This window comes from Papio anubis, chromosome X (genome assembly GCF_008728515.1).
Source record: "Papio anubis isolate 15944 chromosome X, Panubis1.0, whole genome shotgun sequence".
Taxonomy (NCBI): Eukaryota; Metazoa; Chordata; class Mammalia; order Primates; family Cercopithecidae; genus Papio; species Papio anubis.
Window position 1 is genome coordinate 115,444,470 of NC_044996.1, and position 15,141 is coordinate 115,459,610.

Genomic DNA, 15,141 nt, shown 5'->3' on the forward strand with positions numbered 1-15,141 from the left:
GCCCTGAATAATCAACAGTGGTAGCCAGGTAGTATACACCATGGGCTTTGGGCGAGACTCTGAGATGTACTGGCTTCAAATGTGACTCAACACATTCCCAGCTGTGGAGGCTATGAGGCAAAACTCCTACTTGAGAAAAGCAGAAGGAAGAGTAGATGGGACTTTGACTTGCAGCTTAGGTACCAGCCTGGCCAGAGTGGGGTAGATCACCAAGTGGATTCCTGGGGTCCCCAATTCCAGGCCTGACCTCTTGGATGGCATTTCTGGACCTGCCCTGGACCACAGGGAGCCCACAGCCCTGAAGGGAGAGTTCCAAGCCTGGCAGCATTAACCAGAAGCTGACTGAAGAGACTGTGGGCCTAAAGTGAACACCTGGAAATACTTCCCACAAGCCTGAGGTCGTGGTGGCTACTGGGAGAGACTCTTGGCCTGTGCAAAAGGGAGGGAAGAGTTAAAGGTACCTTTCTTGTAGTTTGGATGCCAACTAAGCCTTAAGAGAATAGAGCAACAGGTAGATCTCTAAGGTTTCCAACTCTAGGACCTGGCTCCCAGATGGCATTTCTGGAACCTCCCAGAGCCCACCCTAAAGAGAAGAACACAAGCCTGTCTGAATATGCCACCTGCTGATTATAGAGCCCTAGGGCCATAAGTGAATATAGGTGGTAGCCAAGGAGTGGTTATAGTGGGCCTTGGGTGAGACCCAGTGCTGCACTGGCTTTGGGTCTGACCCAGTGCCCTATCAGTGGTGGTGGCAACAAGGGTGCTTGTGTCACCCTTCCCCTAGCTCCAGGCAGTTTAGCACAGAGACAGACTCTGTTGGTTTGGGAGAAAGTAAGGGAAGAGAACAAGAGTCTCTTCCTGGTAATCGAGAAAATTCTTCTGGATCTTATCCAAGACCACCAAGGTGAAACTTCTATGAGTCTGTAAGAACCACAGCATTATTGGGCTTGGAGTGTCCCCTAATGCAGATACAGCTGCAGTGACCATTAAGTGATCATAATAACCAAGTCCCTTCAAATACCTGGAAAGACTTCCCAAGAAGGATGGGTACAAACAAGTCCAGACTACAAAGATTATAATAAATACCTAGCTCTTCAGTGCCCAGACACTAATGAACACCCATAAGCATCAAGACCATCCAGGAAAACATGACCTCACCAAATGGACTAAATAAGACACCGGTGACCAATCATGGAGAGACAGAGATATGTGACCTTTCAGACAGAGAATTCAAAATAGCTGTTTTGAGGAAACGCAAAGAAATGCCAGATAACACAGAGAAGGAGTTCAGAATCCTACCAGATAAAATTAACAAAGAGATTGAAATAGAAATGAAACTAGAAATGAATAACAAGAGGAATTTTGGGAACTACACAAACATATGGAAATTAAACAATATGCTTCTGAACAACCAGTGAGTCAATGAAGAAATTAAGGAGGAAATTTAAAAATTATTGAAAGAAATGATAATGGAAACACAACATTTCACAACATATGGGATATAGTGAAAGCAGTACAAAGAGAAAAGTTTATTGCTATAAGTGTCTACATAAGAAATGTAGAATAATAGAAAAATAAACAACCTAATGATGCATCTTAAACAACTAGAAATGGGAGAGCAAACCAAATCCAAAATTAGTAGAAGAAAAGAAATAATAAATATCATAGCAGAAATAAATAAAATTGAAACCAAGAAAACAATACAAAAGATAAATGAAATGAAAAGTTATTTTCTAAAAAAGACAAACAAAATTCCACAACCATTAGCCAAACTAATCAAGAAAAAAAAAATGACCCAAACAAATAAAATCAGAAGTGAAAAAGGAGACATTACAACTGACCCTGCAGAAATTCAAAGGATCATTAGTGGCTACTATGAGCAACTGTATGCCAATAAATTAAAAAATCTAGAAGAAATGAATACATTCCTAGACATATACAGCCTACCAAGACTGAACCATAATGAAATCCAAAACCTGAACAGACCAATAACAAATAATGAGATTGAAGCTGTAATAAAAAGTTTCCCAGGAAGAAAACTCTTGGGACCCAGTGGCTTCACTGCTGAGTTCTACAAAACATTTAAAGAAGAACAAATATTGATCCAATATTGATACTACTCAAAGAATTCCAAACAATAGAGGACAAGGTGATACTTTTAAACTCATCATACAAAGCCAGTATGACTGTGATACCAAAACCAAAGATACCTCAAAAAAAGTCAACCATAGGCTAATATCCCTGATGAACACTGATGCAAAAAATCCTTCACCAAATACTAGTAACCGAATTCAGTAACACAATGAAAAGATCATTCATCATGGTCAAGTGGGATTTATTCCAGGAATGCCAGGATGGTTCAACACATGCAAATCAATCAATGTGAAACATCATATTAACAGAATGAGAGATTAAAACCATATGGGCCAGGCATGGTGGCTCATGCCTGTAATCCCAGCAATTTGGGAGGCCGAGGTGGGAGGATCACCTGAGGTCAGGGGTTCGAGACCAGCCTGGCTAACATGGTGAAACCCTGTTTCTACTGAAAATACAAAAATTAGCTGGGCATGGTGGCAGGCACCTGTAATTCCAGCTACTTGGGAGGCTGAGGCAGGAGAATCGCTTGAACTGGGAGGCAGAGGTTGCAGTGAGCCAAGATAGTGCCACTGCACTCCAGCCTGGGTAACAAGAGCAAAACTCTGTCTCAAAAACAAAACAAAACAAAACAAAACAAAAAACCATATGAACATTTCCCAAGCACTTGGGGAGGCCAAGGCGGGTAGATCATTTGAGGTCAGGAGTTTGAGACCAGCCTGGCCAACATGGTAAAACCTCATCTCTATTAAAAATACAAAAAAATTAGTCAGACGTGGTAGCACATGCCTGTAATCCCAGCTACTTGGGAGGCTGAGACAGGAGAATCGCTTGAACCCAAGAGGCAGAGGTTGCAGTGAGCCAAGATCGGGCCATTGCACTCCAGCCTGGGTGACAGAGCAAGACTTTGTCACACAGAAAAAAATAAAAAACATATGAACATTTCAATGGAAGTTGAAAAAACATTTGATAAAACACAACATCTCTTCATGATAAAAACCCTCAAAAAACTGGGGATGGAAGAACATACCAAAAGACAGTAAAAGCCATATATGGCAGACCCGAAGGTAGTATCATACTGAATGGGGAAAAACTGAAAGCATTTCCTTCAAGATCTGGAACATGATAAGGAAGACCACTTTCACCACTGTTATTCAAATAGTACTGGAAGTCCTAGCTAGAGCAATCAGACAAGAGAAATAAATTAAAGGCATATAAATTGCAAAGGAAGAAGTGAAACTATTCTTGCTTGCAGATGATATGATTTTACATTTAGAAAAAAACCCATAGACTCCACCAAAAAAACTATTAGAACTGATAAACAAATTCAGTAAAGTTGCATGATGTGAAATCAACATACAATAATGGGTAGCAGTTTTACATGTCAACAGTGAACAATCTGAAACAGAAATCAAAATGTAATCCTGTTTACAATATCTGCAAATAAAATTAAATATCTAGGAATTAACTTAAGCAAGTAAGTGAAAGATCTCTACAGTGAAAACTGTGAAACGTTGATGCAAGAAGTTGAAGAGGACACAAAAAATGGAAATATATTCCACGTTCTTGGATTGGAAAAATCAATATGGTTAAAATGTCCATATTGCCCAAAGCAATCTTCAGATTCATTGCAATCCCTATAAAAACACCAAAAACATTCTTCATAGAGATAGAAAAAACAAATTCTAAAATTTATACGGAGCCACAAAAGAACCAGAATAGCCACAGCTATCATGAGCAACAATGACGAAACTGGAGGAATCACATTACCTGCATTCAAATGATACTACAGAGGTGTAGCAACCAAAACAGCATGGTGCTAGCATAGAAACAGGTAAGTAGACCAGTGGAACTCAATAGAGAACCCAGAAACAATTCCATACATTTACAGTGAACTCATTTTTGACAAAGGCACCAAGAACATGCACTAGGGAAAGGACAGTGTCTTCAATAAATAAATGGTGCTCGGAAAACTGGATATCCACATGCAGAAGAATGAAACTAGACTTCTGTCTGTCAGCATATACAAAAATCAAGTCAAAATTGATTTTGATAACTTAAATATAAGACCTCAAACTATGACACTGTGAAATAAAACATTGGGGAAACTCTCCAGAACATTGGATTGGGCAAACATTTCTTGAGTAATACCCCACAGTAGAGGCAACCAAAGCAAAAATGGACAAATGGAATGATATCAAGTTAAAAAGCTTTTTGCACAGTGAAGGATACAATGAATAAGTGAAACAACAATCCACAGAATGGAAGAAAATATTTGCTGTATACGTCTGACAATGGAATAATAACCAGAATATATAAGGAGCTCAAACAACTCTATAGGAAAAAAAATCTAATAACCTATTTAAAAATGGGCCAAAGATCTGAATAGACATTTCTCAAAAAAATACACACAAATGTCAAAGAGGTATATGAAAAGGTGCTGAATATCATTGATCATCAGAGAAATGCAAATCCAAACTGTGATGAGACATCACCCCACTCTGGCTAAAATAATTTTTATTCAAAAGAGAGGAAATAACAATTGCTATTGAGGATTTGGAGTAAAGGGAACCCTTATACACTCTCATTGGAAATGTGAATTAGTACAACCATTATGGAGAACAGTTTGGAGATTCATCAAAACCTAAAAATAGAGCTACCATATGATCCAGCAATCCCACTCCTAGGTATATTCCCAAAGCAAGGAAATCAATTTATTGAAGAGATGTCTGCACTCTCATGTCTATTGCAGCACTGTTCACAATAGCCAAGATTTGGAAGCAATCTAAGTGTCTATCAAAAGATGAATGGATAAAGAAAATGTGGTAAATATACACAATGGAGTACTATTCAGCCATAGAAAAAGAATGAGATCCTGTCATTTGAACAATATGGATGGAATTGGAGTTATTATGTTAAGTGAAATAAGCTAGGCACAGAAGGACAAATATCACATCTTTTCAGTTACTTGTGGGAGCTGAAAATTAAAACAACTGAACTCATGGCAATAGAGAGAAGGAGGATGGTTTCCAGAGGCTGGGAAGGTTAGTAGGGGAGTGTGAAGTGTGGAGAGTTAATAGGTGCAAAAAACAATTAGATAGAGTTAATAAGATCTAGTATTTTATAACACAACAAGGTGACTATAGTCAATGATAATTTAATTGTACATTTTTAAGTAAGAGTATAATTGAATTGTTTATAACACAAAGGATAAATGCTTGAGGTGATGGATACCCCTTTACCTGGATATGATTTTTACGCCTGTATCAAAATATCTCATGTACTCCATAAATGTATACACCTACTATGTACCCACAAAATTTTAAAATAAATAATAAAAAATAAATTTAACAAAAAGAGGAGGAGAGAGAAATGTAATTAGGAGGCGGCAGAATTAGAATGAAGGAGTTTGGTTCTGCGTGTGAAGATGCCAAATTAAAATGCATACTTCCAGTCTTATGGTGTTCTAGGCACTGTGGATAAGGCTTTCAATGGAATGTTCAGTAGACAGTAGTAGGTTAGTGAACAGACTTTAAAGAGAAGAAAATCTTCAGGTAGGTGAAAATTGACACCATCTTTTCACTCTAAAAAGAGCGTTGTGCCAATTTACCCTTTAGCCTGTAGTTAATAAGCATGCTGATTTCCTCATCTCCTCATGACTTCACCAACACTTGGTGCATCACCTAACTGGCATGTGTAGACTTATTTGCATCTGTTTATATTTTTGAAAAAAAAAAAGTCAACATTTTAGTAAATGTCACTCTTTCTTGAATTGGGCAGTTTCCTCTAGATAAGGTACCCTGGAAGGTTTACTCCTACAAGCCTCTACTTCCATCAGTTCATATTGGTCATCCATATTTACTTTAAAAATCATCCACAGAGTGAAAGGACTGAGCCCAATTTCAAATAAAACTTTGCATTTGGTCTATATGAACACAGATTTGGGCCACTTTCCTTAATAGGTATCTCAATTTAACTGTAATTGTATTCCATTTGGAATCTCTCTTGGGCACATGTGGCATTTTGCTAAGACTTCTGGCAGCATAGCTGCTTCTAGTTCAGTTGATAACATATACTTCTTGATTGAGGAGTTCAGAGAGACTCTATTTAATTGTACTTTCCACTGCTTGCTGCTGTGTACAAAAGAGCCAAGTAGAGAAGGTTCATCTTTTCCTCTCTGTGGTGCTGATTTGCATATTTAAACATTCTGTGGATGCTCTCCCAGTTGCAGCTCAGTGGCTAATGTTTAAGCACATATTTGCATTTGAAAAAAAAAAGTTGTGAAAAGGAGGAAAATATACATTTGATCAAAGAAATGCTAATGAGAATTTAATATAGCTTCAACTTCTTCATTCTTGTTCAAAAGGTTATTATGACCTCGGCTAGAAAACTGTATCTGTGTTTTGTACCCAGTTTTGAGGACTTAAGATAAAAAAGTAATTTATGTGCCTCTGAATTTTTATTTATGTAAGGAGTGATCCCTCGGGTCTTTGCTTATGGAGGTTTAGCATTAGTTCAATACCAGCAAAACTGAACCTCAATATAAAATCTCCCCCAAATACCTGGCTCTCTGTTCTTCTGTAAGCAGAGCGATAAAGTTTTGACTAAAACAAGAAAGAACCCTTATAAATAAAAAGGGGAAGAGGAAAGAAGAGAGAATTTTCCTGCTTGTGTACTTTAAGAAAATTTGGTGTTAATAATGAGCATTTGAGATTAGACAGTTTTTCCTAGACACTGATGGCAGCTGTGGATCTTCTGCCTCTCAAAGACCAACCATACCATGGTTTCGTGAGGTGAGACCATACACTGGGCTGTACACGGAAGCATCAGCCCCACACATCCTTTTTTTCTCACTGATTCTGTGGTAGCAAGTCTTGAAAGATGACTCCTATGAACCACATATTTCTGCATATATGCCCTAATGTGGCCCTCTCCCACAATGAATCTAGGGTAGCCTTCTGACTTGACTCATTGAAACCAATGTAACGTGGCGAAAGTCATGGTAAACCTTACGCAGGCCTAGCTGCCTCCACTTTTGCACTTCTGAAAAACTTGAACTTCCATGGAAGAAGTCCAGTAGCCTCCTGGAGGGACCAGGTAGAGAGGGGCCAAGTGGAAAACAGAGGCCCTGAACTATACGGAGAGGAAGCGAGGTGCAGTCATCCTAGCATCCCAGTGTAGCCTCCACACGACTCCATCCCCATCTCTAACGTGACCGCAACTGCAGGAGAGGCCCTAAATGAGACCAGTGGAAGAACCACCCAGCTGATTCCAGCTGATACCAGTCAATTCTCATGAGGGATAATAAAATGCTTGTTTTAAGCCATTCACTTAACTTTATAGAGCAATAGAGAACTAAATCGATACATTTCTCCCGGGCATCTTTGCACATGTTTTCCTTCTCAAGTCTTTTTTTGCAAATCTTGGAGATGTGACAGGTAATAGACTATTGCATTGATTCAAAGACAGGCATTTCCTGCCCATCTTTAACTTGCTACCCCTACTCCCCAAAACCATATAGACCTTGAGTAGCCCATGGCTCTGATACAGCATATCAAGTCCTTAAACTGAGTGTGGATTTTGGTTTGGTTTAGCTTTTCTTATAGCTGATTTGATGATATATTTAGATAAGTAAAGATAAATGCTCTTGATTGCAACCTATTAAAGACCTTCCTGGACATCAGTGATAAACTCCAAATCAAATGTTTTGAAAAAAAAAAAAGGTGGAATCAAAAGATACTACACATATTTTCATTTAACATTAAAACAAGCAAAATGTTTAATCTGATCCTCAACCTGCTTTCAGTAATGTTACCTACTCTTTCAGCATTTAGTGTTTACTATGTGCTATGTTATATATATATATATATATACACACACACACACACACACATATACACACACACACACACATATATATGTCATAACACATAAAAGTTATATATATATATATAACTTTTAAACCTGTATTCACAATGTACCAGCAATAATGGCCTTCCTTTTTTTTTGAGATGGAGTCTCGCTCTGTCAACCAGACTGGAGTGCAATGGCACGGTCTCGGCTCACTGCAACCTCCGCCTCCCAGGTTCAAGCGATTCTCCTGCCTCAGCCTCCTGAGTAGCTGGAATTACAGGCATGCGCCACCACGCCCGGCTAATTTTTATATTTTTAGTAGAGATGGGGTTTCACCATGTTGGTCAGGCTGGTCTCGAACTCCTGACCTCGTGATCCACCCATGTCGGCCTCCCAAAGTGCTGGGATTACAGGTGTGAGCTACCGCACCCAGCCAATGGCCTTCCTTTTCTTCCTCAAATACATCTACCTCATTCTTGTCTCAAAGTCTTTGAGGCCACGTTCCTGGCCTCAAGATTAGTTCTTTGGATGGAATGGCAATTAATGCCAGATCTTTCCCTGGTTGTCTGCTTCTCTTGATTCTAGGTCCAGCCATAATTTCACCTCTAATAAGTAGCTTTCAGTAATAACTATGCAAAAGTAACCTCCCCAGGTAGTTATTTCCTATCACATCTTCCTAGTTTATACTGTCATTGCATGTATCACTGTCTGAAATTTTCTCACTGGTTAAGGAACTTGCCTTTTTTCTCACACTCTACCCAAAACTAAGATCCCATGGATCAGGAATATTGTCTATGTGATTCTCCAATATGTTCTCAGCACCTGGAACAAGGCCTGGCATTAATGAATCAATGAAGTAAGGAGGGAAGGAACTTTACAGTTCACCTTCATGAAAGGTATTAACGTCTACTTTTATTTTTTTTTATAAATGTGGAATTTGAGGATAAAAGAGGTAACATAACATGCTCAAGGTCTCTCAACTTAATGTAAGTGACTTGTCTGCTCTTTACGCTATCCTGCTCTCCCTGCTATGGCTTCCATGTGGTTGGGTTAGCTGATGAAAACTTCTGGTAAACGTAATCTTAAAGGGAGGTCTACTAAAGATCAAAACAGATAAACTGAGTAAACAGCTGCTCTCTTCTGCCAGACCCTTAAAACAAGCCCTGGGAATATTTATCTGGTGCTCTTTCTCCCTACATTTTAAAAGAATAATGAGGTCTACAATGTGTACTTCAATTATTAAACATCATCAGCTCAAATCAATAGGTCTTAATGGTGTATTGAGCTCATTTAACCAAAAACAACATTCGACCCCAAAGTTGAAGATTTAGGTTATCTTAGACAAAGTGCTCAAGAAGATTAGCTATTCAAAGCGGAGATTTACAAATGAATGCCTGAGAAGTTAACACCCATATTCCAGGCAGAGAGAATCGGGCATGGCTGTATTGTTATATCTAAAGCTGTGCTATTTAATAAGAGGGTTGGGGCATCTGTGAGTCCAGACTAAGGAAACATGAGTAGTCAGAATTTGTCTCTATCTTTCTAGCTCTGTGTAAGGAAGAAAATGACCAGAAAAGAGACAGAATAGCAATTATTTCTCAGTGGTGGAGACAAATCCATCAAGACAATTGACATTAAGTACTTTCTGTTCACTTTCTTCTTTATCATTCCACATTCCTCAAGTTTCTGATTATAACTTGGCTTTCTAACAAGGCAGAAAGAACATTCTGGTCTTTTTGACCACAATTAAAAATTCTCATTTTTTTGAAGAAAAAATCTTAAATGCCTGGTTAGCATGAGTCTGTCCAAGGGAGAATGACCATCCCTATCTCTGTTAACAGGTGTAGACTTTGACAACTCAAGATTAGACTTTTGCACCTTCAACCTTGGCGGCCTACCCAAGTGCTACCTTGCTGATCTGTTCTTCACCTGACTTCTTGCTTCTGTTGACACCATCGCAGAAAGATTGTATTCTACAATCACAATACAGACCTGGAGCAAGGAAGCTCAGAACATTGGAGAAAAGAGTAAAAGAAAATCCACTCTGTGGGTGTGTGTTTGTGGGGGGGGTCTTCCTTTTTCTGTTTTAAGACAGAGATTAGAGAGATGGATCAAAAAGAAGGACTCTACATTGTTAGTTTGGTCACATTCTTAGATGAATTATGAGAAAAACGATTATCGTATGCCAATATTTTTGATTCAGTCATACTCTACTAAGACAATTGGGAGTGAGTGAAAAAGTAACACATAAGGGTCAATTTATATGGGTTAATGTTCCACTGTTATTTTTACTGATCTAAATGCTCTTTTACTTTTCCAAATAAATGTCTGCAATACTACTTTGAGCAACTGCATCCACCCACTCTTGATTTTGGCGTTTCCTCGGGGCACGACCTAATACAGTTATAACTGCGAACTTTTACACAGATGTTCAAAATATAGAATAACTGTGCATCATTAAGAAGCAGTAGTACTTACCATGGGTATAGAAACATCTGTGATATAACAGAAATTAGGTTTTCATTTTAATGCCTTTGGTCTCTTGGAAGAAATGTTTTCCAAACTTAAAAACAAAGTCTATATCATTAGTTTATTACTTTTTCACACCTCATTGTGCTGCAGGTACAATGCATCATGTCTAAAACATGTGATTCTTTTTCTGGTTTTCTTGTCACAAGTCTTGTCCCCAGTTAAGAATGCTATTTTTCAGTTTCTCTATTTTTTCTTAAGTAGGAGTTTATAGAACTTCCTTAAAACCACTTATTGCATAATACATAGAAAAACATGTATAAAATAATCCCCTCATCTTATCTGGAATGATTATCTTCTTAAATGATCTAGCCTCTCATGTTAATCTTCAAGGGACATTTTCATCTTTGTAGCTACTACTTGATTCCCCAAATCAACTCACAATTACATTTATAGATTTCAATGCTGGGTATCTAAACTAAATACAACTACATTATAAGGAATATATATGTATATATACAGTAGAGATACAGATACACACATATATATTTATATCAGAGTTAGAGATATACATAACAAATATTGACCAGCATCCTATTTTCCTAAATATGTTTGTTCTCGTAACTTTTCTAGTATTTTTACCCCAAGACCTATATTCGCAAACAGGTACACATAGAATTCAAGAACTATCTTCATATGTTAATTTTGATGTCATAAATATTTAATAAGAATTATGGGGTGCTATTAACTTGTCTTATTGCTTCTAATGTTAGAAAATCTATATAATTTTAGACTGAAGAATGAAGAATAAAAACGTATCCAAAGAGAAAACTTTTAAATATTTTTTATAATGGATATGGATATGTGTTTATGCATCAAATGGTTGACCTTGTTGATAATTATTACTGGCATTATTTTCACAAAAATGGATGTCCTTTTTTGTTTTCAGGATCTACTAACATTGATTAAAAGAAGTTTGCATACGCAACTTATTCACATTGCTTTATTTTTTTGTTATTGTTGGTGGTATTGTTCAATTCACACAAAAATGTATTTCAAGTCATCACATCCTTGCATTTAACCAGAGAAAGAGTAATCTTGAAAGAAAACATTTTACAAACTGGACACATACCCTGTTTATTTTCTCTGAAAGTTGCACTCCATAAAGCAAGTCCATTTTTTAAACCTTTCCCAATATTATACAAAAATATTCTTATGCAAGTAATAAACTTATCTTTAAACATCCAACTTCTTGAAATTGAAAGCAGTCACACCAAAAGTTATCATGGTTAATTTTTAATCTAAACATAGAACACCTGTGCTTATACAAACTGCTGTTATCATGTGCTCATATACTCTTGACATGGATCTGGTAAATATACTCTGCCGTTATGCATTAAATTCTGTAAAAAAGGATAATCAGCGCAGAACTTGCCTATTTCTAAACAATGTTCTTTAACCATCCTCATCTTATTTGTTTATATATATAATTTCTTTTTGGAAAAAGATTTAAGGCAAGTGCAATTAAAGTTACAAAATCACTATCTCTATTGCTAACATGTGCAGCATTCATATTTAGTGACTGATCTCCTTCCCTCTTAAACATGAAAGTACAAATGCTAAGTGTGTTATACTTGCTACAGTCAGCTATATAGTCTTATCTACAAGCCGAAGTTAAAATCTTTAGAGCTATCAACACAAAATTACACTTCTCCAGCACTACACCACCAGAAATCTCTGCTATCTCCTTCCTCTGATTTCTCAACCATGTCCAGTTTTCTCATAAAGATACACAGTCATTCAGATGCCCATTTTGAAGATGACTATGAATACAAGGTCACCTCATGGTGCAGAATACTTAAGGTGTAGTACTTTTAAGATCACCAGTTGTACATTTACTTAATTCTATTGTGTTTCTATTTCACATCAGTGATGGCACAGATTCTGTAAAGAGGACTCTAAAAATAAATCTTATCAGTAGCTGTATTTCTAAAGTTAGGCTTTGCTGAGGACATGTTATTTGCTGAGGACGTAATTTAAATGGAATCTGAAAAAAAATGTCATTTCACAGCCCTGGAAAAATAAAATTGTCTAAAAGATAGGAAATCCATGGTAATAGCTTTGGTGCTTTCACAGGCTTTTCTTATGATAGTTGCTGAGTGCAATACCTCCTCAATTCTTTATAAATAAATTATTCAGGGCTACCATGTAATGGAAAAAGTAGAAAATAGAGACAATCATAGAATTTTTATGGGAGAAGTAAGAATGAACTGACTCTTTTCTTTAAGATAAAATGCATGTCCTTAAAGAAAAGTTAGTTCAACAGAAACCTGGGTATTTATTTTTAGCCTGTGCAAAAAGGATTCATTGAGTAATTTCCTGATGGAGTGCATTGCCTTGGGAACTCATAGCTGTTTATTTAATGTAGCACATCTACTGATTACGCTTATTTAAATGTATTGATAATGTGCATTTTTCATTTCACAGTGCATACACATTACACATGGATGCACACATGTACACCAATTTAGCACAGTAAATGCTTCTCGTTGTCACAGTTGATGATTCTGAACTGTTGTTGTCCAGAATACATTCTGAAAAGAAATCAAGCTAAATTGGTATATTATCTTTTTCAGTGTAGTGTAGAAATATCAAAGGCTATGTGTCACCCAATAAAATCTACTGTCGAATATTATTTTTTCAATGTTCTAGTGTTATAAAGCCCCAGATGGTAAGAAGGCCTACAGGGACTGTGGAAGTCACTAGTTTATGAGTGGGAGTTTTAGAAACTTAAAGCCAACTCTCCAGAAACTCTTTGATGTGGCTACTCTGTGAAGGATGTATAAGAATATTTTTCACTCAACTAACAACAATCATGTCCTTGAAATATGTATTAATACTTAGAAACAGTGACATGATTGGTTCATGAGAATCTTACATCAAATAATACATTCTCCTTAAGAAACACAAGGTAACAACCTCAACTCTGGTATGTCATTTCAGGCAAAACAAGGAGTCTAGAGATCAAAATTAGCCCAGTAAAATAAACATATGTGGCTGGAACTGTATTGTCAGAGTAAGCGATTGAAGGATAAAATAAAGAACCAACTGGTTTGTCATCGTTGTGTAGGTTGTCATTTTGCTGAAAAAATGCAAGATAATGCATTTAAATGATCATCTCACGTAGAATTAACTAAATTTATTGGCACTGAAAGAATATAGCCTTGTATTTTATGACATTTACTAGAATAATGCTCCCCAAATTACATGATTGTAAAAATTTCCTGGAGTTCAATTGTTTTGGAATGTGAGCCAGGAACTCATTCATGCTTTTAACAAATGCTATAAGCGATTCTTATGCTAAGCAACATTTGAAAACTCTTCATGAGCATTAATCTTTTGATGAATTGATTGTTAACTTGAGTAAAAATAATTGTTAATGAAGTCCAACTAATTTAACTAATTTGATATTTGTATATTTATTTTCACAACAAATGTCTTTGGCATTCCTGTCAAATTTTGCTATTTTTAAAAAAATAAAAATAGAAGCTATAGTAGACTTGTATTCTCTCAGAAGGGAGAGGTATTGTTATTTAACACTTAACTGTTAATTACCTTCTTTTTTTTTTTTTTTTTGCTAAATGATACAATTACTTTTTTTGAAGCCACATATTCCATGGCAAAGCTGAACTCAGCTTTCTTAACTAATTCTTTTTATTTTCCTCTTCATGAGGAATTCTCAAAGTGTAATTTTCTATAGTTCAGGTTTTTTAAATCAAGAAGACTTCATCATGAGTTCTGATTAACAATTTGGGAGGAATTATTTAAAAAGGAAGACCTAGTTTATGGTGATATTTATCTGCTGGAGTCTTGAATTTCGCATTCCACAGAGTGGCAGCATTTTTAATTACAGAAACAACGAATCCTGCACCTGTGTTTTTCAGAGTGGTCTGTGGGCCTTCACATTAGCATCACCTAGAAACTCGTTAAGCAAATATATTTTGTGCTCCACTTCAGTCCCACTGAGGCTCAATCTGAATTCCCACTTTTAACAAGCTTTCCAGGCACTTCTTCTGGTGCCTAAAATTTGAGACCCGCATCGTTGGATAGTTTTCAGCTCTGGATGTTCGGTGGAATCACGTGAAGAGCTTACTTAAAAAATGCTAACATTAGGTACAAAACAAGACTGCTTGGTTATGTCTGAATATTTGGGACTCTGGGACTTTTTAAACCTTCCCAAGTGATTCTAAGTGAATCTAGGACTTCAAATTATTGTTAATAGATCCCTTAGAAGGATGCTATGAATTATTTCACCCCTCACCAAATCTTTATGTCACAGTATCAAGCATGCCAAAGTTATTATTTCTATTCATACATTTTAATATTTAGTAATACAATTTCTATTTCATTTAGGAAAAGTATACTGAGAAATGGATCTTAGTTCAGCCTGAGACCACCTAAGAAATGATTTGCATTCTGAGCCCAGTTTTCTTTTCAAGTTCATAATTGTTCTTTATTGCCAAGAACAATATTGTTCCTTTTTATTTTTTATTTTTTTATTTTTTGCTAAATGGCAGTACACTTTTTAGAAGTCACATATTCCATGGCAAAGCTGGATTCAACTTTCTTAACTAAATTTATAAAGAACAATATTGTTCTTTATTGCCAAGAACTATAGAAGTAGGATATTTCTTTGCTGAATTTAAACCAGTTATTGATTTTCAT